The sequence below is a fragment of the Gorilla gorilla genome, chromosome 19 (assembly GCF_029281585.2).
Source record: "Gorilla gorilla gorilla isolate KB3781 chromosome 19, NHGRI_mGorGor1-v2.1_pri, whole genome shotgun sequence".
Lineage (NCBI taxonomy): Eukaryota > Metazoa > Chordata > Mammalia > Primates > Hominidae > Gorilla > Gorilla gorilla.
The window spans coordinates 52546648-52571307 of NC_073243.2; the positions used below are offsets into that span (position 1 = coordinate 52546648).

Here is a 24660-nt window from a genome sequence, read left to right on the forward strand (position 1 = left end):
CAGTGTATAAAAATATTAGTATACCATGACCAAGTGGAATTTATTCTAGGTATATAAGGACAGTTTGATATTCAAAAATCTATCATTATCATCCATAATATTAACAAACTAAACAAAAAAGTCATATGATTATATCAATTGACAGAAAAAGCATTTGACAAAATTCAACACCCATTCATTATAAAAACTTTCAATACACTAGGAATAGAAGGGAACTTCCTTAATCTCATAACAAGAAATTACACACACAAAAAAAGAAACAATATCTATGTAATACATAATGGTGAAAGGCTAAATGCTTTCACTCTAAGATCAGGAACAAGGCAAGGAAATCTGTTTTCAGGACTATTATTCAACGTATTACTGGAAGTTCTAGTCATTATAACAAGCACACGAAAAAATAAAAGGCATACAAATTGGAAAAGAAATAAAACAGTCTTTATTCACAGATGACACAATCTCAACAAAATTGTATAGAATCTACATGTTGAAAATTACAAAATGTGGGTGAAAGACAAGAAGACCTAAATATCATGTTTATGGGTTAGAAGATTTAGTAAAGATACCAGTCTTCCCTAAACTGTTCGACAGTGTTATCGTATTTCCTATCAGAAGCTTAGTAAGGTATTTCATAGAAGTATGTACTTTTACTCTAAAATGTATACCAAAAGAAAAAGACCTTAAACAGCCAAAACGATTTTGAAAAAAGAAGAAGAAAGTTCATCTTCCTTTTATTAAAGTTTACTATATAGCTACAGTAATACATAGCTACAGTAATCAAGACAGTGTGGTATTGATAGCAAGATAGACAAAGCTAAGTGGTATAAAACAGAGAAAGCAGAAGTATGGCCACATGAGTATGATCAATTAATTTTGGCAGAAGTACAAATAAATCATTAACCTTTTCAATAAATGCTATTAGAGCAATTGAACAACCATGGGCAAAAACGTGAACCTTAACTTAAGCTTCACATCTTATACAAAAAAAATTAACTCAAAATGAATCACAGACTTAAATGTAAAACATAAAACTATAAAATTTCTAGAAAAAAACCTGCAGAAGATCTTCAAGACACCTTAGGACTAGGTAAAGAGTCTTTAGATTTGGCACAAAAAATTTGCATTCGCACACACACACACAAAATTTTAATATATTATTTTTATTCCTGGATGTATGTTTATAATCTTTTGGTTATAGCCAAAGGAAAGGGTCTAATATGTTCTGACAGAGGATCATAGATCCTTATGTCCTGAAGGGGACTAGATCCTCCTCTAATAATACTGGTATTAAACATCCAGAATTGATAGATATGGTTTGTCTCTGTGTACCCACCCAAATCTCATCTCAAATTGTAATCCCCGTGTGTCGAGGAGGGAGCTGGTGGGAGGTGGTTGAATCATGGGAGAAGGTTCCCCCATGCTGTTCTCGTGATCATGAGTGAAGTCTCATGAGAGCTGATAGTTTTAAAGTATGGCATTTCCTCACTGTCTCTCCTGCCACCTTGTGAAGAAGGTGCCTTCTTCCCTTTTGCCTTCCACCATGATTGTAAGTTTCCTGCGGCCTCCCCAGGCATGAGGAACTGTGCATCAATTAAACCTCTTTTGTTTATAAATTATCCAATCTCAGGTAGTATTTTTACATCAGGATGAGAATGAACACAAAGAATCTTCACCTTCAAAGCTACTTTAGTCTTCAAATGACTGCCAAGAAGTCATCTGGAAATAGGCAGAAAGAATCAGTGAGAATTATAATGATTTATGAATTTTTCCACTTTAAGCACCTAAATATGTACATATGAATCAAAGGACATACTTGATGTTACTGAATCCAGTAGTCCCTAACCTTGTGGTCACCAAGAAGCCTTCTTATTTTTCAGCAATGCACTCTGTGTCAAAGATTTGTTTACTGAAGCAAATAACTATGAATTACTGAGGGCTTACTTTGTGCCTGGTATTATAATAAGCATTTAACATACAGAATCTCATCTGATATTTTTTAAAAACTATAGGACAGGGACTATCAGTCACTATTTTATATATGAAGAAACTGAAGGCAGCTAAGGTCAAGTGATCTAAGATCACAAAGCCAGTGGAATTGAGATTATTGAATCTAGTTTCTATGATCTGCTCATTTAAGTAAGTATAGATTTCCAAAATAAATAATTTCTGGGGCAAATATTTGCTTAATTGCCTACACATGCACAGGATATATACATAGTCTCTGGAACTGAATTTTTATTAGTCCAACTTTGTCAAGGGAGTGAGACATAGAACAGAATGCATGGCTATTTCTATTTAGATGAAGCAAAGACTATATTTCACAGAGCATATGTCTTCGCTATTCTAGATTATTTGCTCATTCTTTAAATAGAAAATCTTCAAGAAACCAGCAAACTGAGATACCAAGAAGATAATAAATTTAAAGGGACTATTAACTGAAGATCACCTAACATCATCATCTTTTTTGTGTGAAGTCTTCTCTGAAATGTGATTCAGGAGCAAGAAGATGGCAGTTATAGATTGCCTAGAATACCGAGTTAACCTAAAGAGAACTTTGGAAGGTGTTTCAGTTAACGGGGGATTTAGCAGTGACAGCTGAAAAGAAATTACAGCACCAAATTTCAAGACATAAAACTCTTCAATTTATTTCTGGCAACATTTCTAAAATTCACAGTAACTATCTTACTTGGGTATTATCAGGTGAAATTTGTGGCTTTCTTCAGGAGCTAGTCACCCATTTACAAAAGCTTATAATCTTTAAGCTACTACTGGCCTATCAATCATAGAGAATTTGGATGCTAAACATGGCATTTGGGCAAGCCAGCAGAACCTGTGATTCAAGTCTCTGCTCTCTGACCTCTAGGATTAGTGTTCTGAGGATTATACTATATAATATCTTTAGTTTTTACAGCACCTTTTTCCAGAGTAAGGGGCAAGAATTGTTCTCTTTATTTTTCCAGAGAAGCAAAGCTTCTGAGGAAAAGCTTAGCCCTCTACAGCTGGTAAATATTTTCCAGTGAGGGGAGCAGCCGGCCATGGCAATAACCAGAGTTCTAGTCGTGCCACTGGCCCATGCCTCTCTATAACTGGAGACTAGTCCCCCAGTTTTCTTCATTTCTGCAGCTGTAAAAAAAGATTATGACTAGCTGTCAAACAGGGCAGGCCTCTAACATTTATAGGTCCTAGGATATAAATATAAATAGACACTTTCAAATGCTCTGTTTTTCCTACCCTCCCTCACTGTCCTACATATGAGGGGTGTCATGTGGATACTTGTGGGTATAGTCAGGTATGACTATACCCATCCTCTCAAATAGCTGCCCCTCAGCCAACCCTGTGGCCTAGGGTTGAAAGCTCAGGGCTTCCTGGGGTCTCACATGCTGAAAGTGGAGTTGGGAGAGATGCAGACCCTGGGTGGGGGCATCCCTTTTGCTATTCAGACTCCGCCCCGCTTGACGAATGGCAAAGCTAGAGGAAGAATAGAATGGACCCCTCTGAAGTGCAGGACCCTGGGCAAGAATCCAGTTGCCCGGGTCTGAGGTGTCATGAACACTGATGAGAAACTGAGAAAGCAGAGAAGTGATTTGGGGAATAGGGAAGAAAAACAACAGGTCCTCTCCCCAACCAGTTAAAGATCAAACAGAAAAGTAAAACATTCATATGGATACAGTATGGGGCAAATGAAAAACCTATGTTTTATCTCTATCTTTACAGGGTTTCTTTTTCTAGAAGATGCATGTTTGGAATTCTGCAAGAACTCCTGATCACTTTAAAATGCCAATGCCTTTATTTTCAAGACGTACAGTTTCTGTCTTTTATCAAATAGAGGAGCAAAATCTATTCTTCCAAAAAAAGGAAAAATGCACAATATCCAAATAAATTTTCCCCAGCTGCTTGCTGGCTATTGGAATTAGATAACATGACATAAGAAGAATTTTGGTCTAATCCTAAGAAGGGAGTATGGTTGGTTCTCCTTTTCACTTAACATCTTAATCTCTTCCCCCGCTTTAAAAAGGAAGATCTATTTAATATCAAAATAACATGATGGTTTATGATGTCGGAGCTGAGAGACACAAGAGGCTGATTCAGTAAGTAAAGGTAATCAAGTAGTGGTTAGTAGCAAAAAAAAAATTGACAAAGAGAAGGTAGAGCTCTCAACTGCCTTTGAGGCAGGAGGAAAAAATATTTCCTAGGCATAACAAGAAATGCATGGTAAGAAAATTCACTTCCTAATCCCAATGTCTATGGTGTCCATATTTCCACATCCCAAAACCTGGACAAACTGATACATGGTCCAAAAAATGGTCTTATATTAGAGAAAAACAACTCAATTCAGTCATGTCCCAGGAAATTCAGTATGTTTAGTGTTAAAAATTGCATAGCTTCCCTTTCTAACAGAATAGTTTATGGCTCTACTTTTTATATCTTACTAGTTAATGCTTATCTCCCCAAAAAGAGTAGAATAGAGACAAAGAAAAGCTTCACTGGATATACTCTATGTGTAACCATGCCTCCACGGATATAGTTGCTAAACTCTTAAAGTTTCAACTTGGGAAATAGTAAATTTGGTGATAGAAAGGAAGGAAAAAAAAAGAAGGGAAATGACTCAGACTTTCTTCACTTAGCAACAAGCCAGGAACAGGATTCACCTGGGTACCCATGGACTTGGAAGACTTATACTCTTCCAAAATTTCTTCCATAAACTGAAAGTGGGTGAGTATAGGGAGGCTGCCTGCTCCTTAGACAACCCTAAAGGGCAATATTTTGATAGCCAAATTAGTAAGATGATCCAAGGATAATAATAGTTCATATTTACTAAGCATTTACTATGTGAGAAGCAGTGTGCAAGATACTTTGTATCCTTAGCAACTCTGTGAGGGAAGTGATGACATTCCCCTATTATATAAGAGAAAAATTAGACTAAGAGAATTAGGTTATTTGCCAAGATCACAAAGCTCCCAGTCATGGAGTCAGGATTAAACTTCAGGTATGACTTTCCAAAGCCCTCTATTTCCCACTATGACCAAATTTCTTTAACCATGAAATCAGTGGCCAAAGTTTTGGTTGCTACTTTGAGCTGAAGAAATCCTGGAGTCATTAAATTATTATTTGTGCATTTCCTCTGCTATCTTTTTCTCTATGACATCTTACTCTGTAGAATGAGTCAAAAAGATCTCTGCATATGTGATTATCAAATCACCTACAAACTTGAGGTGGCAATCTTTGTGAGGCAAAAAGATAATATTTGTGCTTATGGAATTCAGAAGACTGTGAGTATACCCGTGCCTCTGGCTCTGTGCCTTGGTATCTGAGGTGCTGTGATTGCTTACCAGCTCTGATGTCATTTGTGTACTACGGGTGGTGTGGTGTGTGATTTGCAAGGACAGCCAACAAGAGATATTCCCATTTTTATAGGCACATGCCCATCACAGTTCAAGACTATTTCTCTTCCACTCCCCTGGCACGTGGGTTGGCTGTGTGATTTGTTTTGCCCAATAGAATATGACAAAAATGATTCACACCACTTTGGTTCAGGACCCAGGCTTTAAGAGACCAGGCAGTTTCTCTTTTCATTCTTGTTTGAAGTCCTGAGTCACTATGTAAAGAAGTTCTGCTAGTCAACCAGACACATGACGTGTGGGGAGAAATGGCACCCAACAGCCAGAACCAACCACCAAATAACGTGAGTAAAGCCTTCTCGCCTCATTACCGAACCCCAGAAGAGTGCAGCCATGTAAGGATTCCAGCTGATAGCATATGGAAGAGAAAAATGAATCAGCAGAGCCCAGCCCACTCACAGAATTGAAAGAAAGAATAGTTATTGTTTTAAGCCACTAAGTTGTGGAGGATCTTATTAGGTAGTAATAGGTAACTGATATAGGTGGTCTTACCATGGCTGTTGTCCCAGAACCAGCAACAAAGCAAAAATTTACCTATCTTCCGGTGACCAGCATACAGGATACACATCCTAGGAACTGCAGGCCAACTGAAAGTAGGTGGGAAGAAGAAGACCAACCTGACACCAGTTTTCTCTAGATCCTTAGTCATCATTGAATAAGACTGGCTCATCTAGCATGTTAAACAGAGTTGCTACAGGCCCTCTGGATCAATTAATCATCTTCCTTCAGTGAACATTTTCTTCAATCCATTGAACTAAGAAAGAAAAAAACAAGAATATTATTTTAAAGCTATGAACCACAAATTTATGTGCTAAAGTAGCCTTGAAATTTCACTTCGTAGAGCCCAACTACTAAACTACCCTTGACATCCCTAAGACTCTCTTCAAACTGTCCCCAGACAGCAGTTCTACATCTCAGCAAGAAGTGCAAATAAATTCTGCTGTCTCTCAGGCATCTTCTCTTAAAAGGCAGAATCTCACTACCTCCATGAGAAGGAGGAAATGTTTCTCTCAAGTTCCCAGGATGCACCACAAGTGATATAATATTCTCAACCAGGTGTTCCATTCATGGGAGATATTTGCCCTTTGACCTACTTGGCACCAGACATGTATAGAAGTGGACACTTCAGTTTCTCAGTGCTACTCCATTTGGAAAGTCCTTTCAAAGTGTCTTTCCCCATTGTACAGGCTTAAGAAAGCTTCATTTTGAACAACTTCGGAAGGTATATGATGTTGAAACCAGTGAAAACCTTGTTCTAGTTTTGTTTTATAAATGCATAAAGTTTTTTTTTTTTTTTTTTTTTAATTTTTTTTTATTATACTTTAAGTTTTAGGGTACATGTGCACATTGTGCAGGTTAGTTACATATGTATACATGTGCCATTCTGGTGTGCTGCACCCACTAACTCATCATCTAGCATTAGGTATATCTCCCAATGCTATCCCTCCCCCCTCCCCCCACCCCACAACAGTCCCCAGAGTGTGATATTCCCCTTCCTGTGTCCATGTGATCTCATTGTTCAATTCCCACCTATGAGTGAGAATATGCGCTGTTTGGTTTTTTGTTCTTGTGATAGTTTACTGAGAATGATGGTTTCCAGTTTCATCCATGTCCCTACAAAGGACATGAACTCATCATTTTTTATGGCTGCATAGTATTCCATGGTGTATATGTGCCACATTTTCTTAATCCAGTCTATCATTGTTGGACATTTGGGTTGGTTCCAAGTCTTTGCTATTGTGAATAATGCCGCAATAAACATACGTGTGCATGTGTCTTTATAGCAGCATGATTTATAGTCCTTTGGGTATATACCCAGTAATGGGATGGCTGGGTCAAATGGTATTTCTAGTTCTAGATCCCTGAGGAATCGCCACACCGACTTCCACAATGGTTGAACTAGTTTACAGTCCCACCAACAGTGTAAAAGTGTTCCTATTTCTCCACATCCTCTCCAGCACCTGTTGTTTCCTGACTTTTTAATGATTGCCATTCTAACTGGTGTGAGATGATATCTCATAGTGGTTTTGATTTGCATTTCTCTGATGGCCAGTGATGATGAGCATATAAATGCATAAAGTTTTTTAAGATCCTCATTTTACAGAAAAGCAATCTCTACAAAAGAAATGAGACACAGAAAATAATGAAACTCATTCTATAGAGAGTAAATTGACCAATTTAATTTGGGAAAAGGCAGGATAAGGGAAGACTTTATTATAAGAGAATTACATCTGAATTCAGTAATCAGAAAGAAAGAACATCTGCCTGTGTCTTCATGATGGTGGATTGCTTTGGAAGTGGTACTAATAAAAGAGGAGGCTGTGAGTAGGAAGAGGACTTCTATCAAGAGTCAGAAAGCAATTACTTTCAAACATGGGATAAGAAGGTCAAAGGACAAAGAAAAAGGAAGCTGCCAGAGTCTTTGAGACCTAATAAAAAGAGGAAATTAGAGTGGGAAAAGCCCACTCTGTGTCTGAGAACAAGTATTCCTGGGACTAGTTCTTAAGAATAGTTAAGAGTTACTTAAACAGAGATACTACGTACATGAAAGATTTTACATTGTATTGTTATTTTTTATTGGCTAAAGTTTTGAGGCTTACTGAAATTAGTCGTTTTAACATGGGCACAGAGAGGGCAACATCACACACCAGGGCCTGTCGGGGGGTGAGAGGCGTGGGGAGGGAGAACATTAGGACAAACACCTAATGCATGTGGGGCTTAAAACCTAGATGACAGGTTGGTAGGTGCAGCAGACCACCATGGCACATGTATACCTGCACATAACAAACCTGCACATTCTTCAGATGTATCCCAGAACTTAAAGTAAAATATAAGAAAAGAAATACAAGGCATGTAAGCACAGTTATGATCTGAACCCTACTGCAGAATGATTTGTAAAGAACTAGGAAATAAAGTTTAGAAATCAGGAGGTACCTAAAAAAAAAAAAAAAGAAAAAGAAATTAGTTGTTTTAATAAAGATCTCCCTTTATTTATTTGAAAAAAAAAAAAAGGTGTGCGGGGTACGGAATTCTCTTTTCCATGCTGAGCAGCCACCTTATTATGTCACAGGGTTTGAGCCATTTGACCATGACTCTACTTCACGAGTCTATTGAAAGCATATCAGTATCTGGCTGCTAAAAAGGGAAATTTATCTCCTGGGTCATGGGAGAGAGTGATAGCCATGCATACCCTCTTTGCATTTGACTTTCAAGGCATCCCTTGGCTGCCACAGCTCTAACAAATTCCCTTGGTCAGAAAAGAGCAGCTTCTTCTCCTCCCCTGCTGCTCCTTGGTTCTTAACATCTATCTTGCCTCAATACCTCAATGCACTTTTGAGTCTCAGTTTCCATACACTCCAGGCAAACTTTGATTTAATTAATTGTGTTGTATCACAGACTGGATAGTTAATCATTTTCTGGAGAAGGCACATATTCCCTTTGAAACCTCATTTTCATTTTTAAAAAGCCAACATTCCAGTGAACATATCACTTCCTTATTTAGAAAAATATTGTCTGCTCTTTGCAGGCCAGATGCTCCAACTCGCTCAAACTAGAATATCTAACATTTATGGAATACTTACTCTGTGCCAGCCACTAAGCAAAATGTCTCTCCACAACCAGCGGAGGGAGATATGATTCTCTTCATCTGAGACCTAGCTGAGATGATCCCTGGCTGTGCCCTAGTGAGTGGTACAGCTAGACCTTGACCTTTTATTCCCTGTCTCTAGGGACTATTGCCTCCTGGGAGTGCAGAAATAGAGGCTACAATTTACTAGAAGAAGTCTCCTCAATCAGCTGTCAGAATGATTTCTACAAAATATTCTCTCAAAAACCACTTTGAATTTCTTATCAATAACTTGATATTAAGTATCACCGTAGTCCAATCAATCAAAAATTTGGTTTTCAAATTTACACTGTTGATTTACAACAACTCTGACCTCACTTGTTGAGTACAATATGATTAAATAAGACATTTCTCAATTCATTTTCAGTAAGATATCTAAATTCATGCTATGTCTTTTTCTCTTCATTATATATACTAAAATAAACCATGCCAATCAGTAGACTGTCTACCACCTACAAGGTTTAATAGAAAGAGGCAAAACAACTTAAATGACAGTCAAGAGAACTTCCCCGGCCACCATTTCATTGAAAATGGTATTTTTTTCTAGATATCCTTTCTTTATCATTCTAGTTTGTCCTCCACACTTCTCAACCCTGGTGTCTGCCCAGGAGACTGTCACATTTGGATAACATCAATATAACCTCTTGCCATTGGCTCTGGAGGAGCAGTGTCAAGTGATCAGAGGTGGGAAGAGAGTGAGGGTGCTGATTATTCCTCAGACTCACCATGCTGGGCCATGGGTTGCCACATTGCCCCAGTGAGGGCCCTGGCACCAGTCACACAGCCCTTCATACAGCTCCCCCTCCGGGTTCTAACCTTTCCTTTTATTTGTCCCTTCAGGCCTCCCAGTGTTAAGAGTCCATATCAACACAGGGTTACATGCCATCCCTTGTTGCTTTTCTTAAGCCATGTCCATACCCTTGTAAATAGTCTTTTTATCAAACTCGGTTCAAATTACCCAGTCTTAATGTGCCGTCTGTTTCCTGTTGAAATCTTGACTGATACAATATTGAAAATATTGACAAGAATCTACAAGCCTCACCAAAACATGATTATTATATAAAATCCCTATTTAAGATACAATCTCAAAAATTACAAGAGACAGCTCTTTTCTGAAGACCTGGCTTTCATTTATGGTGGGTTAATTACTCATTGTCTCTGAATAAGGTGGAAAAAGATCTATTTCTCTCTCTGTGAGTAAAAATATTACCAATATAATGTAGCAAACCAGAAAGGGATCTCTATACCTTGATAATTATTGAAGTTAAGATGCCCTGACCTGCAATGCTGTTTAAGAGTTGAGAACATTTGGAAGTACCAAGGATCCTCCTTGCTCTTTCTGACCCCTTTGCCTTCCTGACTCAGAGTAACATAGAAGAACATTGCTCTCCAGAAATCTGGGATTCAGTCCTTGTTCTGCCACCTAGTAACTCTGACTTTGGCTATTTTATCTAATCTTCCTAAGGCTTATTTCTATTACAGGCTGAATGTTTGTATCCTCCCAAAATTCATATATTGAAGCTCTAACCCCCAACATGGTGGTATTTGGAGATGAGATCATTGAGAGGAAATTGGGATTTAATGAGATCATGATGGTAGGGCCCCATGATGTGATCAGTGCCCTTATAAAAAGAGAGACTAGAGAGCTTGCTCCCCCTCCTACATATAAAGATACTGTGAGAAGGTAGCTGTCTGCAAGCCAGGAAAAGAGTCTTCACCAGAAACAACCCTCTATCAGACCTTGAAATTGCCAGCCTCCAGAACTGTGAGAAGATAAATTTCTGTTGTTTAAACCACATAATCTGTTTTTTTTTGTTAAGGCAGCCTGAGATGACTGAGACAGTTTCTGTCCCTTTAAATTAGAGATGATCATACTAGACTACCCATGTTGGAATTCTCCACTCACATTTACTAGTTGCAGAGCCTTGGTTAGTTTGGTTAATTGAAACTCAGTTTCCTTATCTATAATAATTAGAATAATAATAGTAATACTTTTAAGTTTGTTGGGAGGATTCAATTAAAAAAACTTAAGAAAAGTACTTATCACAGTGTCTGGCACTTACTAAATCTCCATATTAATCATCATTATCACTGCTATGGAAACATAGAATGAATAACTCTCCCAGGAATAGGGTAGAATCCGCAAAGGCTTCTTAGAAGAAGTGAAGAAGAAAGGAAGCAGGAGAATATCCTATAGTCAGCCTTTATTGCACTCCCCAAATATCTAAACCAATGTTAGCTATGTAACAGTAAGTGCTAATTCCCTGCTCTTTGATTGATGTATTAATATTTGAAAAAATAATTGAATTACAAATGCCTGAATTGAGTAGTGTAGAAGTTACATTATGAGCAATTGAAGAGTAACTGTGGAAGGTGAGCTGACTAGTAAGGAAGGAATTGAGTAGGCACTTCATGAGTTCACTGATTGCTGCTTTGACATGGGATAGGAGGCAGAGATAATGGGGGGAGCCACAGAGAGGATGAACTTAATCTTAAACCTCTGTATGACAGGGTGAATACCCTTACTGAATTCTGTGAGTGTGAATTCCAAAATTCACCAGATTATACATTTTTTCAAGTCAAAAATCACACTTGATTTTACATTTGGCTCCCACTCACTAGCAGCATCTCAGAGCAATAAGCACATAGCAGATTTCAACACATACACTGAATAGACAATTGTTGAATAGGCTGTGCCTCACACTGCCAGTCTGTTGAAGAAGACTTCCTGGAAAAGAAGAATCTGAGGAACCACTTGAATGACAAGAACAAGATGGTGAATAAGTTCAGGCAAAGGGGTTTGTTACCAGGCAGAAAAAAGGTAGGAAAGGGTCAGGTTTTTAACTGTCTTCTCATAGATTTTGGAACCCTTGTTTTCAAATGTTGCTTTTAAAAATTGTTTGTAAAAATTTTTTTTTACAAATGAGAATGAGGAAAAAGAGAGAAAAAAGGAGAGGAGGAGGAGAACAAGAGGAAAGGAAGGAGGGAGGAAGGAAGAGAAAAGGAAAAATAGTGACCTAAAACCTCTGAGAGAAGCCCAGAGACAGACTGAAGTGAATACTCCAGAAAGGTCAGGAGACCTCACTTCTCCTTCTGTAAGAAATGTGGATGTTGAAACCAGTTGTAGGATGAGGTGGCTCCACAATCCAAGCCTGATTAATATGAATAAGGAAGAGGAAAAACTGCTCAATTATAGACCCTCACATCCCATGTTTCTCTAGATTTGACAAAGTTCATTCAATTAATAACCATGGAGTTTTAGAGGAGCTCACCACTTTGCTAGGCCCAATTGCTGCAGCATAATGGGAGGTTGCAGAAGGAACTACAATAGATGTCTAGTCCCAATGACTTTCCATGTTGAAGGACAGGAAACACAGAAAGGGGACCATATAAAAAAAGAATATTACATGTAGGAGAGATTGATTCAAACACCAAAAATTTTAAATCATTTTTAATTAAAAGACTGTTGAGAGAAGAAGGAGATGAGTAAAAGAAGATTTCTTATAGAACATGAGTCTGAGAAATGCCCTGAAAGCAATGGAGAGTCTGGCTTGGCTGGAGTAGGTAAGATCATTCCAAATTAGGATTGGGGAATGATCTCAGGGAATGTTGGCTAAAAATAGGCAAGATCTATTTATCACTTAGAAATTGTGTTCCATGCTTATACACTGTTAGTGGGAGTGTAAATTAGTTCAACAATGTTGAAGACAGTGTGGAGATTCCTCAAAGACCTAAAGACAGAAATATCATTTGACCCAGCAATCCCATTACTGGGTATAGACCTAAAGGGATATAAATTGTTTTATTATAAAGATACATGCATGTAATTGTTATATTACAAAGTTCATTGCAGCACTATTCACAATAGCAAGGACATGGAATCAACCTAAATGCCCACCAGTGATAGGCTGGATAAAGAATATATGGTACATCATGGAATATTATGCAGCCATAAAAAAGAATGAGATCATGTCCTTCACAGGGACATGGATGGAGCTGTAGGCCTGTATCCTTAGGAAACTAACACAGAAACAGAAAACCAAATACCACACGCTGTCATTTGTAAATGGGAGCTAAATGATGAGAACACACAGCCACATAGAAGGGAACAACATACACTGGGACCTAGCAGAGGGTGGAAGCTGGGAGGAGGGAGAGGATCAGGAGAAATAACTAATAGGTACTAGGCTTGATACCTGGGTGGTGAAATAATCTGCACAACAAGCCCCCATGACACAAGTTTACCTAGGTGACAAACCAGCATATCCTGCACGTGTCCCCTGAACTTACAAGATTTTTTAAAAATAGAAATTGTGTTCCAAATCCCCCAAAATACTATGTTGAATATATTCAGGGTTAATTTTTCTCCAGTATAAAAGAAGTCCAAAGGGAGCTAAGCTAGGTCTGTTGTGGTACTCCTCGATGTCCTCGGAGATCCAGGTTCTTTCTAGTTTTCTATTTCACCATCCCTTGGGCATGACACTCGTGTTCTCAAGATAGCTACTGAAGCTCCACCCATCCTACACATGTTTCAGACAAAAGGAAGAAAGAACAGGTAGGGCAAATAGGCACATACTTCCCCTTTGAAGAGACTCCCCAACAACTTCCATTTATAGCTCATTGGCTGGAATTCTCTCATACGGTTACCCAAAACCAGCAAGGGAGGCTTAAGAATTTAGCTGTTTAGCTTGGCATGTTTCTACAGCCAATAGAATCAAATATTTTAAACTGAGGGATAATTCTAGAGTTCAGCAAGAAATAACAGGAAAAAGTTTTCACACCAAAATGAAGGGTACATGTAAGAAACTAACCCTGTAATTTGTGGCCTATTTCAAAGACTGAAGAGGGAGTTCAAGCCAAAGTGAAAGTTGTTGCTCTTGCAAAGCAGGCTGGTTTTCAAAAGATGGGTTAAAAGGTTGTCATGGAGCTCTTGAAAAAACTGCATGCAGAGGTATTAAGAGCAGAATTTGTTCCATTTGCAATGTCAATCAGTGTGGAAATGTGCTTAGTACCAGCCAAGCACACAATAGCACATGGCACTAAATATGACACTGAGATAACTCTTTTAGGACCGTGAACATACAAACGTATCTCTTAAAACCTTCAAGCTCCCCTTGCTGACATTTGGTGCATTTTCAAACTTTGTCTTCATGTGATTTTGATTTCCAATAGTTGAATTTGAAATATAAATCGAGAAGTTTCCACAATAATTTTTACCATTTTGGAAAAAGTAGGATTTTTTTTTAATTTTAAGAATATAAATGCACAGGCATACCTGGGAGATATTGTGGGTTCAGTGCCAGACCACCACAATGAAATGCATATCACAGTAAAGTGGGTCACAAGCATTTGTTGGTTTATCTGTGCATGTAAAAGTTATCTTTACGCTGTACTGTAGTCTATTGAATGTACAATAGCATTGTGTCTTTAAAAAGTATATACCTTAATTAAAAAATACTTTATTGCTAAAAATGCTAACGATCATCAGAGCCTTCAGCAAGTTATAATCTTTTTGCTGCTGGAGAGTCTTGCTTCGATTTTGATGGTTGCTGACTGATCAGCATGCTGGTTGCTGAAGTCTAGGGTGACTGTGGCAATTTCTTAAAATCAGACAACAATGAAGTTTGCCACATTGATTGACTTGTCCATGAAAGATGTCTCTGTAGCATGTGATGCTGTGTGACAGCATTTTACTCACAGTAGAACTTCTTTCAAAATTGGAGTTAATCCTCTCAAACCCTGCTGCTGCTTTACAACTAAATTTATGCAAATTCTAAATCCTTTGTTGTCATCTCAATAATGTTCACAACATCTTCACCAAAAGTAGATTCCATCTCAAGAAACCCCTTTCTTTGCTTCATCCGTTAGAAGCAACTTCTCACTGGTTCAAGTTTTATCATGAGATTATGGGAATTCAGTCACATCTTCAGGCTCCACTTCTAATTCTAGGTCTCTTGCTATTTCCACCACATATGCAGTTACTCCCTCCACTGAAGTATTGAACCTCTCAAAGTCATCTGTGAGAGCTGGAATCAATGTATTTCAAACTCCTGGTAACGTTGATATTTTGACCTCCTCTCATGAATCATGAATGTCATTAATGGCATTTAGACTGGTGAACCCTATTCCGAAGGTTTGTAATGTGCTCTGCCCAGATTGATCAGAGGAATTACATGTATGGCAGGCATAGCCTTGTGAAATATATTTCCTAAATAATAAGACTTGAAAGTCAAAATGACTTCTTAATCCATGGGCTACGGAGTGGATGTTGTGTTAGCAGGCATGAAAAAAAATTTATCTCTTTGTACATCTCCATCAGAACTCTTGGGGGACTAGATGAATAGTCAATAAGCAGCAATATTTTGAAAAAAATCTTTTTTTCTAAGCAGTAGGCCTCAACAATAGGTTTAAAATATTCAGGAAACCACTCTGTAAATAGCTATGCTATCATCTGGGCTTTGTTGTTCCATTTCTAGAGCACAGACAGAGTATAGTTCACATGATTCTTAAGGACCTTAGGTTTTTCTGAGTTGTAAATAAGCATTGGCTTCACCTTAAAGTCACTAACTGCATTAGGCCCCAGGAATGTCTGCTGGTCTTTTGAAGCTTTGAGGCCAGGTATTGACTTCTCTCTATGAAAGTCCTAGATGGCAACTTCTTCCAACAGGAGGCTGTTTCATCTACATTGAAAATCTGTTGTTTAATGTACACACCTTCATCAATTAACTAGCCAGATCTTCTGAATAACTTGCTGCAGCTTCTCCAACAGTACTTGCTGTTTCACCTTGCAATTAGATTACAAAGATGGCTCCTTTCCTTGAACCTCATGAAACAACTTCTGCTAGCTTCAAATCTTTCTTCTTCAGCTTCCTCATCTCTCTCAGCCTTTAGAGAATTAGTGAATTAGGGCCTTGCTCTGAATTAGGCTTTGGCTTAAGGGAATGTTGAGGCTGACTTGATTTTCTATCCAGACCACTAAAATGTTCCCCATATCAACAATAAAGCTGTTTTGCTTTCTTTCTTTTTGTGTGCACTGGAGTAGCACTTTTAATTTCCTTCAATAAATTTTTCTTTGCATTCACAGCTTGGCTGTTTGGCATAAGAAGCCTAGCTTTCTGTCCATTTCAGCTTTTAAAGTGCTTTCCTTACTACACTTCATCATTTCTAGCTTTTGCTTTAAAATGAGAGCGCTGCCACTCTTCATTTCACTTGGACACTGAGCGGCCATTTAGGGTCATTAATTGGTCTATTTCAATATTGTCGTGACTTGGGAAATAGGGATGTCCAAGGAGAAGAAGAGAAATATGGGAATGACTGGTCAGTGGACCAGTCACAACATGCATATTTATCAATTAAGTTCACCAACTTACATGGGTGCAGTTCGTGGCATCCCAAAATAATTATGTTATTAACATCAAAGATCACTGATCACAATCACCATAATATATATAATAATGAAAAAGTATAAAATATTGTAAGAATTACGAAAACGTGACACAGAGACATGAAGTGAGCACGTGCTGTTGGAAATATGGTGCCGATAGACTTGCTTGACGCAGGGTTGCCACAAACCTTCAATTTGTAAAAAAATATGCTATCTGAAAAGTGCAATAAAGTGAATGCAATGAAATGAAGTGTGCTTATAATTTCTTATAAACGTTGTCAAAAATATTGATTTAAGACCTAAGCATGTTGTTTGAAGTTATAAAGTCCAAGAGGCATTCTACCAGGAAAAGGCTACCCAAGGCCATGTTTTGAAGAGCAATCCTGCACTGCACAATGTACATACTGAGAGCCCAGCAAGACGGAAGGTAGAAGAATGGTTACCAGAGGCTGAGAAGGGTATTGGGAGGTGTCAGGGAGGAGGGGATGGTTAGTGGGTACATAAAAATAGAATGAATAAATAAGGCCTAGTATTTGACAGCACAACAGGGCAACTATAGTCAATAATAATTTAACTGTACATTTAAAAAAATGAAAAGAGTATAATTGGATTGTTTATAACACAAAGGATGAATGCTTGAGGGAATGGACACCCCATTTCCATGACGTGATTATTATGCATTGCATACGTGTATCAAAACATCTCATGTACCCCATAAATACATACACCTACTATATACACACAAAAATAAAAAATAAAAAATTATTTTTAACAAAAAGATATAATCACATATGGTAGCAGGGCCCTTGCATAGTTCAAAGCCAGTGAGGCTACCGCCTGCACCGTAGTCTATGTTAATTGCACCCCTGGAGTACAACTCCATAGACTATCCATGCAGTTGCCCTGGTAACAGGTGTATACGGAAGAGGATGCACTTCTATAATTACAATGTAGCAATTACAAAAAATAATTTTAATACTTTATCCTCATAAATATTTTACAATTTTTAAAATTTTACATGTAAACAAGTCTGGGTCAACTTTTTTAACAGCAGAGGAAACATTTTCAGGACTGCTTAGTGCCTTATCCAGGGTCACAGATACCATTGGTCAACTGAGTACACCTACATGTGTTAAGCCTGCACCTAAATAAGCAGGGTTGAGTCTCTCTTGAAGTTATTCAGATCATGCCATTGTTAACGTATATTTACCATTATCAGTGGCAAATGTTGAAAGAATACACATCTCTTTTTCTTCCTTTGCTTATGCAAATAATAGAGGAGCCTCAGACACTACAAAATGTTAATTTGTATAATTATACGGTTTAAGAATTTTAAAAAAATCTTTGGCCCCCTCATATCCAAAACTCACCCCATCTAAACAAAATGAAACAAAATTCCTAGTTTAAGTTTTTGCTAAAGGCACTAGACTTGGAGTCAAGAGGCATGGGGTGTATTTCTAACTCTGTAACTAAGGAGTGTTCTAATCTCTAGGGACCTCAATTTCTCCCTATGTAAAAAATGAAGGAGTTAGAACTTCTACACCTTTTTGGCTGTACAGTCCAGGATTCAGTGCTGGCCTGCTTAAAAACCCATTTAGTCTACTGAAAGGAGTTGGCTATTCCAAAATAAAGCTCCCTGACAGTAAAGAATAATGCCAGACAACAATGCCAGCCCATGTGACAAGATGGCACTATAAATAGACAGCCCAGAATATCTGTTCATAGGACTAGCGGCTGGTAGCTCATCAGCTGCCTGGAGCTGCTATAGATTCACAAGAAACTTCTTTGTTTGGCTCTCCTCCCCTAGTTCTAAAAATCCAGTAGCTAATTTGAGATTTAGCACTAATATATCAATGTTGTATGTGGCTTAATACACTGACAAGCTTGTGGAAATAGGTTTATTGCTTGTACATGCTCGGTTCATGCCTTCCAGAAGAAGATTTGAGAGACAGTCCTGCTCTGTCTCCTCAGCTAACCCTCCTCATAATAACCTGGGATTGTCTTTTAAAATAGGACAGTGAACTGTAGCCATGCCAAACCACAGAGATGAGCTCTGAAAAAAGACATGTTAAGGGAAGGAAAGATCACTAAATAATGCGAAGATACATTTTCAAATTTTACTTTTCCTAAAGTTCAAGGCACCTGTTAGTCTAAGAGAAAGATTAGATTTAGGGAGAAGGATGCTTATACCCTCACCACTATGAGCAACAGACATACACACATGCACTTGTTTCTCTCGAATTCCTCCTATATCCCTCCAGTTTCCAATTCTTTCTTAAAGCCACCTATTCATTTTCTCTACTTGCATTGCACTTACCTTCTCCCACCTTAAGTTTCTACACTTATTCCTGTGTTTTTTTTCTTTAAAAACTTCTTAAAATCTCATCTTCAAGAAATGCCCCCAATTTTTCAAACTGCAGCCAGAATTTTTTTAAAAATAGTATAAATAAACCTTGAAATGGTTTTACTAAATGTTTTCTGGTTTTTTTAATTTAACATTGATAATTCACAGAAAACAATCATTTGAACATGTAAGCAAACAGCATTTGATTGCAAATGTATTTACACAACAATCATGGGTAAACCTGTCTTTAAAAAATAAAGTCATTGAGCATTGTAATTCTTTCCATCTCAATGCCAGCCCATAATACGTGCTCTATGGGGTGTGGCTAGGTTTTTTTCTCTGCCCCTGGATGAAATGTTAAGGACCCCAAAAGATTTTCTCTGTTTGTTTGTTGAACAATTAAAAATTCTATAGTCATTTCTACTTGCAAGAACTGTCTCATTTCAGTAATTCAAACAGGTTCTTGTAATAGTTAAAACTCCACAAGTCATTTTAAGTCGACTATTTCTCCCTACTCCAGATTGGGCCTCCTTTGGAAACTTACAGTGGAAAACAAAGAAAGCAGACATCTTGTTTCTCTGTCAGCTTCTCTCTACCTTATACCCAAATCCCCAGGATTGCAAGGGGAGAGAAACAAAAGAAAAGAAAGCAGGAAAAGACTTGCTTGATTTGCTCAGTGTTGATGCTCTTGGTGGTGTGTGACCAAAGCTGACTTTTTTCTTGAGCATATGATTGTGAATTCTTCAGAGGTCCCTGATGTATCTTCTTTAGCTAACCAATTGCTACTCCTCATCAGCTCCTGCCTCTGCAACCAACCCCACATTCTCATACTTCCAGGGCCCCCTTGCCTTTGCAGAATTCATTTCAGAGGCTCCAGCTTTCACATCAGGCCCATGGGAAAGTACCCCCTTCATGCCAAATGGTGAAAGTGCAGCCTTAGCTCTTTCCCCACCTTCATACATGGCTTCAGCCAATATTTCATTTCAGGATTATCTTCCATAGTACACAGACAGTAAACTACTGTGTCCCTCCAAATCCAGGAACACATCAAGATTCCTGATTGGTTACCTTGCAGCACTTTACACTAGATTGAAGTGAGAGTGAAGCACCCAGCACTTTTCTGGTGTTGGGAGTGAGGGCAGACTCCCAGTACACAGAAAATTCTCTCTTTAAATATCAATCCTTCTTATGCTCAAAGTGCATATTGAGATAAATGTCATAAAATCAGCCCTTCTCTACCGCACTTGAACATCCTGCACAGGTGATCTCACAGCATGTGCTGGATGGGAAAGTACTTGCCCTCTGCTGCCTTCTCAGACAAATTGGGTACAGTCACATAGAAAAAAAAATCCTTTTAAATATCCTTTACTTACATCTATAAATATTATTCTACACATCAAAACATTTCTATAAAAATATTACCTTTCCATAATATAAAAAACTAAAATTCAGGTTTTATAAATTTCAAGATGGCTGACTAGAGAGGTCACATGTAAGTTCTCCTCAGAAAGAAGAATTGAATGTAGAGGTGAATAATCAAAACTCACATAGAATATTAAAGAGAGGGTGCTGGAACTATTGGAGAACTCACAGGAAGAAGCTACCATACAGAAAAAGAGAGAAGCAAAAGGCTGGCTGAGATCAAACCCTCCTGAGGGACTTGGTATTTCATCAAAAAGGTAAATGTTCTTGGCTCCCTTCACCCTTGCAGCAGACTGCTGGTTTCCAAACTTTAGAGGTCTCCTCTGCTTTCATGAGCCCAAGCACTAGTATGGGTGGTGATTTGGTAACTTTTTGAGGACATTACACCAGACTACCAACTTGCACACAGTCACTCACCCTGTTCCTGGACCCAAGCTGTGGTAGCAGGTGCCATATTTGCTTCACACCCATTGTGAGACTGTTTTCTGCCCAGGTAACCTCAGCCCTTGTGTCGCCACATTGCCAGATCTCCCACAGACATTCCCCAGCACCAGCTGGGATTGTGACAGCCACACAGGCCTGACTGGACCTAGAGAAGCTGCAGAATTCCCATGGCCCAGGTCTCAGGGAGTGCTGCTCCTAAGGGAAGAGAGAGTGCAGCCCACCAAGGAAGTACCCCTTCCCTGGGACAAAGGAAACCAGAGCACGTTCTTTCCTGTGCTTGAGAGCTTCCACTTGTGGGGTAAAGGTGACTGTGTCTCTTCCAGCAGAGACAAAGCTGCCATGCTCAGCTCTGTGGGAAAGGAATACGTTCCACCCCAGTGGCCATATGGCCCCAGTGCTTGAGCATGGCTGTGGGGAGGGAGACCTCTTTTTTCTACCCTCCCCACAACTACTGCAGAAACAGCCATGGCTGCACGCATAGGAGACTGACATAGGCATGCTGGTGGATGATCATTCTAGGACTGTTAGGGGTGGATGTACCCCATTGGCAGTGTGCTTACCAGGCCCAGACTTGCACAAAAGGCAGGGCCCTTCCCACTCTCTACACAGAGCAGCAGCATTCCTGAAGCAGAGAAGAGGAGAGCCTCAAAGTTTTACGTTTTGGGCTGAGAAAAGAAGTTCCACACCATAACCACATTGGTAGAGAGTCACAGAGCAGGTACATTTCATGGCTCTCAGATTCACTGCAGCTTGGAGATAGTGAGGTCTGTCTGATCCGAATGTCTGCAGTGCCAGGACAGAAACATGACAGGAGGTGAATTGCATTCCCACCTGGCCAGGCCGTGGAGCTGAGGTAGAAACCTCAGCAGAAACCTCAGCACATTTCACCAGGAGCTCCCTCAACCACCCAGTCAGGTCTGGTGCTCGTGTTTACCGTTGGGATATCTGAGGTCAAAGTTGAGCTTGACAGTCCAGCTCCACCCAGCTTTGTGGGTGGTCCACAGAACAGCCCCATTGGCTGAAGCAAAAGAGAGCTTCTCTCAGTAAACAAAGATCAAGTATATGCCCATCTGCTTCTGCAGATAGTCAGCTGTTACCTGTAAATGCCACCTACTGGCCTGGAGATTGAACTGCACAGTGTAATACAAAACCTGCTGACACAAGCGCACAACAGTGAGGAATGAGCTAAGATTCCTGAGACTTCCTCTATCCTGATACCCAAGGAGGCAGTGAGACTGCTCACAAACCCACCCAGTATGTAGCTACAACCAGCATTTGAGAAAGCCACCACACAAAAGCTATCTATAACCATGGAACACACATAGAATCCTTGCCACTGAAAGCATCCAGAACCAAAGTAAAATAACCATACACAGCATACAGCATAGTCACATCCTCAAGGAGAAAAAAAATTCCTTTCCAAACGAAAGTAAATTCAAAAAAAAGAAAGAGAGAAGGAGAGATAGTTTATCTAGATGAGAAGGAACCAGAGGAAAAATTCTGGTAATATGAAAAAAACAGAATGTTAAAACACCCCAGTGAATCATATTAACTCTCTAGCAATGGATTCTAATCCAAAGGAAATCTTTGAAATACCAGATAAATAATTCAAAATATTGATTTTAAATAAGCTCAATGAGATACAAAAGAAAATTGAAAACCAACACAAAGAAATTAGAAAAACAATTCAAGACATCAATGAAAAAGTTGCTGAAGAGGTAGACATTAAAACAAAAAACACACACAAAGAACATCTAGAAATGAAGAATTCATTGAATTACAAAATATAGTTGAAAGCTTTGATAATAGACTAGACCAAGCAGAAAAAAGAATTTCAAAGACAGATCTTTTGAATTAGCCCAGTCAGACAATAATAAAGAAAACAGAATTTCATAAATGAACAAAGCCTTTGAGGAGTATGGAATGATGTAAAACAACCAAATGCACAAGTCATAGCTATTTCTGAGGGAGATGAAGAGAAAGTTAAAAGTTTGGAAAACTTATTTGAGTAAATAATTAAGGAAGATTTCCTTAGTCTTGGTAGAAATTTAGACATCCATGCTGGAGAGGTTGTGGAGAAAAAGGAACGCTTATAGAGTGTTAATGGGAGTGTAAATTAGTTCAACCATTGTGGAAAACAGTATGGTAATTTTTCAAAGTCCTAAAGACAGAAATACCATTTGACCCAGCAATCCCATTACTGGGTATATACCCAAAGGACTATAAATCATTTTATTATAAAGACACATGCACATAAAATTCTTTGAAACACTATTCACAATAGCAAAGACATGAAATCAACCTAAATGCCCACCAATGATAGATTAGATTTTTAAAAAATGTGTAAAAAAAACTTGTAAGCCACAAATTTTGTATTCTGCTAAATTCAGCTTCATGATGTACATATACACCACGGAATACTATGCAACCATAAAAAAACTCAGATCATGTTCTTTGCAGGGACGTGGATGGAGCTGGAGGCCATTATCCTTAACAAACTAACACAGGAACAGAAAACTAAATACCACATGTTCTCACTTATAATTGGGAGCTAAGTGATGAGAACACATTGACAAATAGAGGGGAACAACACACACTGGGGCCCATTAGATGATGGAGGGTGAGAGGAGGGAGAGGATCAGGAAAAATAAATAATGGGCACTAGGCTTAATACCTGGGAGATAAAATAATCTGCACAACAAAGCCCCATGACACAAGTTTAGTTTATCTATGTAACAAGTCTGCACATTTACCTCTAAACTTAAAATAAAAGTAAAAAAAAAAACTTTTTATGCTACTTTACATAATGAAAATCAGAAAACTCAGGGTTGATCAACTCCTTGTCATTTATGCCTCTTCAGGTTACTGCCATTCATACATATTTCTCATCATCAATTTTGAATGCAAGATAAAGAGTCCAAAACCTAAAAAAGAGAGAGAGACAGATTTAGACATCCAGATACAAGCTCAGAGAACTCTAGGAAAATGCATTGCAAGATGGACTTCACCAAGGCATATAGGCATCAGGGCCTCTAAAGTAAATATGAAGGAAAAACTTCTAAAATCATCAAGAAAAAAGCATCTAATCACCTATAAAGGAAATCCCTTCAGATTAACAGTAAACTTCTCAGCAGAACCTTTACAAGCCAGAATAGATTGGGGTCCTATTTTCAGACTTCCTAAAGACAAAAACTGTCAACCACAAATTTTGTATCCTCCTAAATTTAAGCTTTATAAAAGAAAGAGAAATAAAATATTTCCCAGGCAAGCAAATGCTAAACTAATTCATCACCACTAGACCAGTCCTACAAGAAATGTTTTAAGGAGTTCAAAACTTGGAAACAAAAGGTCAATGCTCACTATTGTAAAAACAAATGAATGTACAAAATAATTCACAGGTCTTATAAAACAATTACACAATTGACACTACAAAGCCACTAGGTAACAATTAACATTATGACAGGGACAAAACCTCACATATCAACATTAACCTTGAATGTGAATGGATGAAATCAGGAGTGTCCAATCTTTTGGTTTCCCTAGGCAACATTGAAAGAAAAATAATTGTCTTGGGCCACACATAAAATACACTAACACTAATGATAGCTGATGAGCTAAAAGAAAATGCAAAAAAGACTCTAACAGTTAAAAAAAAAAAAAAAAAGACAAAGAAGGTGATATGGTCTTGCTCTGTGTCCCATCCAAATCTCATGCTGAGTCATAATTCCCAGTGTTGGGAGAGGGTCCTGATGGGAGGTGATTGGATCATGGGGGTTGGTTTTCCCCTTGCTACTCTCATGATGTTGAATGAGTTCTCACAATATCTGGTTGTTTGAAAGTGTGTAGCACTTCCCCCTTCCCTATCTCTCTCCTGCTCCACCATGGTAAGACATGCTTGCTTCCCACTCACCTTCCACCATGATTGTAAGTTTCCTGAGGCCTGCCAGCCATGCTTCCTGTAAAGCCTGTGGGACTTTGAGTCAATTAAACCCATTTTCTTCATAAATTACCCAGTCTCAGGTAGTTCTTTCTAGCTGTGTGA

At 38.5% G+C, this 24660-nt stretch overlaps 1 long non-coding RNA gene across 1 annotated transcript; it reads right to left on the reverse strand.

Moving 5' to 3' along the window:
- Window positions 1-457: 457 nt before the first annotated feature.
- Window positions 458-24643, reverse strand: LOC109023841 (uncharacterized). The gene is made up of 4 exons (XR_008673060.2): window positions 24529-24643; window positions 23422-23542; window positions 6017-6153; window positions 458-1716 (listed from the first exon to the last, which is right to left on the reverse strand). It is a non-coding gene; the product is annotated as an uncharacterized lncRNA (long non-coding RNA).
- Between the last annotated feature and the right edge of the window lie 17 nt (window positions 24644-24660).